Genomic DNA, 2,996 nt, shown 5'->3' on the forward strand with positions numbered 1-2,996 from the left:
CCCTACTATTAATCAAGTAACCAATCAACATTCACTTTGTTATTCAAGCTAATAGTTCTTTAAAGTTTGAAGTTTCTGCCTTTGTTATTTATTGGTGGTTCCTAGAGTCACAGTTTCAATGTCAAATGGGAGAGTCCTACTGACTCTTTTGTCCAGAAGTAACTTTGGGCAGCTGATTATATTTTTCTTAAAAAATGGTAACATTTGCGCTAATGCACAATGCTTCTACATAGTCACATCCATCCTGTGCTGTGCATACACTCCTATTTGTCTCTTGTCTAGTTACATTTCTCCTTCAACTATGAGTGTTAATGTCTGCCCACAGACATAAATTGGAGTGCTGGAGCTGGATTGAGAATCATTCTGGTGTATTCCATTTCTTTGATTGCTCAGACAGTACCTCTCAAGGCCAGCTTTTCACTCATGAGTCACCAATGTGGAATGACATATCTGGGGGATGCTGCAAGCACTTGACTCCTATCAGCCATCTCCTCCATCAGAACTGATCATCAACATTGGAGTCTATGTGCAATGCTGTGAGTTTCATGTCGTGGTTACATGTATATCCTCAAAGTGATTGGAAGTACATTTACAGAACTGGTGCCTATAATCTTGGGCTCCAAAGTTACCATCCACATCATACCATTGTACTGTGTTGCTTCCAGGGTTCTTTATTAGTTCTTGTATATGTTCTAGTGGGTAGGATGCCACCATACATGGTTTAAAATGTAGTCTTTCACTATATTAAGAACTGAGTCATCCAATTGACTGGATAAACAAAGCACATCTACAAGTAAGGTCATTTCTGGAAACCTATCCTACTGGATATGTGAGACTTTTTTTGTAAAGTACCCCAGTTTCTCATTCTGTTTTCATACACCGCCAAGACTGGTGATCCCTCCTTCTCAGATTAAATCCTCTGCAGTGTTAGTTCCATGCTCTAGGACTTCTAGAAGTCATCTATTGGTTTACTAGTCTCCTGCTCAGTGGTGTCCACTTCTTATAAGAGAGACACCAACTGTTTATCCTGAAGCTTCCCTTTAAATCACTAAAATGCTATATCAGGACATCCTTTGTGATGTTCTCTTTTTGATCTCTGGAACAATGAGTTAATCCTGTCTAAGTTTGGTCCATTTTTGAGAATCTTGATGAGAGATGTATAGACTCAATTCCCAGAAAAGTAATAATCCATACCCTGCTCCTGTGTCTCCTGCAAAAGCAGCTCAGGTGCAGTTCTAGAGTCCCCTTTACCAGCTTACATGGCTGGTAGCTGTGCTTTCAGGTTCTTCATTTCCCAGCCCTCACCGAGCCATTCACCACCTGATGTAGCTCTTTTGAGGGAGAAATGGACTCTGAAGAAAGCCAACATTCTTTGATAGGTTATGCCTGAACTGCCTTCAGCATGACTTTTGCTCCTTCCAGATTGGTTGTGTAGCGTTGGCAATGAGAAAAAAAATTAAAAAAAAAAAAAAAAGTTCTATTTGGCTGCATATGGTACCTCTCAGCCTGTGGTTGATGGTACGAATGCCTAGGGGGCAAAGGGCCAGGTCAAGTGATCAATTTATAACAAAGAAGAAGTCAGTGAACCAGGCTGACTAGTTGGTAAACCTAATTTCTAACTTCCAACTCCAAACTCTATGTTCACTTAGTAGTTATTTAATTTTCCTCTCTTCATCTATTTTCTAATTACTCCAGTTGGTTTTGAGAAAAAAAAACAACAACAACACTTTTTCTGGTTAAATTATATACAACTTCTAAGGAAGAATTTAAGAAAGTTGAGCTAGGGGAATTAACACTGAAATGATTTTTATAAGCTTCAACAACATTATTACTCAGGAATAAAGTAATAATTTTAAAAGCTTTGAATGTTTTATGAGAAGAAAATGAGTTAGATACAGAAGGACGAATCCAAGAGTTGTCGTTTGGCATTGCGTTCCCCACAGCTCATATGTTGCCTAGAGTGGTGACCTATAACTGTGAAGGTTACAAGAAAAAGGCATGGAATGATGTAGAAGATTGAGATGTAAAGGGTATTAGCCCGGGGGATGTGTGGGCTGCATACGCTCCAGTTAGGTCACATGAAAAGAGAGAGATTTAAGTTTCTTCTTCCATGGGGCTGGGCCCGTGTGGGACCTTTGGTTTCTTCTGACTCTGTTACTTGGGTTTCTAGGACTGCCTGTTGAAAGAGAAAGCAAATGTGGAACAGACAGCAAGCAACATATGCCTTGTGGCTAGGCATTTTGTATGCTGTTCCTGGTGCTGCTATCACAAACTCTAACCTTTCTGCCCATCTGGGACTCTGGACTCACCCACCTCTTTCTGTCTCAGTGAACTTCATCCTGGCCCACTGTCCTCCTGGACTGCAGAACATGCCCAGCTTTTTCTGATCTAGACCCTTTCTCTCCCTGGCTTATTCTAAATAAAACCCCAGTACAACTTACCACTTTGTTCTTTTTTCTTCAATGATCATAGGCATGAGGGAGAATGTAGCTAAATGACTCTGCTAACCTTTTTTGACTGTTTACTGTGTGCCAGGCACTGTTCTAAATGCTTTACTCATATCAACTTGTTTAATTCTTTGACTATGTGAAGTCCATATAATTATCCCTATGCAGTAATTTGCCCAAGGTAACACAGATATTAGGGGACAGAGCCAAGATCCAGATAGTTTGGCTCCCAAAGACTGAACTCTTAACCATTGAAACATAAAACATAGGCCTCTGTAAATAAACACCCAGGTGGTAAAATAGGAGATCCAGACCAGCCAGTGAAATCATTCAATATTTATCATATTTGTATTCTGTGCCAGGCTCCTATGCCTGCAATGACAGATCCTAAGTTATACCAGGTAACAGTTTTACATTCTCTGAGTTCCCAATCTACTGAACAATAAAATAAAGGACACTGTGATCATGGCTAGAAGGAAATGCAGTCTGATTTACTAAGAGAGCACAAGGGAGAAAGTGAGCAGTCCAAGGGTGGAAGATCAGGGAATG

General features: G+C 40.2%; 1 pseudogene; it reads right to left on the reverse strand.

Annotated features, from left to right (window-relative positions):
• Positions 1-282: 282 nt before the first annotated feature.
• Positions 283-2,338, reverse strand: LOC112664978 (cytokine receptor-like factor 3; annotated as a pseudogene).
• Between the last annotated feature and the right edge of the window lie 658 nt (positions 2,339-2,996).

This window comes from Canis lupus, chromosome 17, assembly GCF_003254725.2.
Source record: "Canis lupus dingo isolate Sandy chromosome 17, ASM325472v2, whole genome shotgun sequence".
Taxonomy (NCBI): domain Eukaryota; kingdom Metazoa; phylum Chordata; class Mammalia; order Carnivora; family Canidae; genus Canis; species Canis lupus.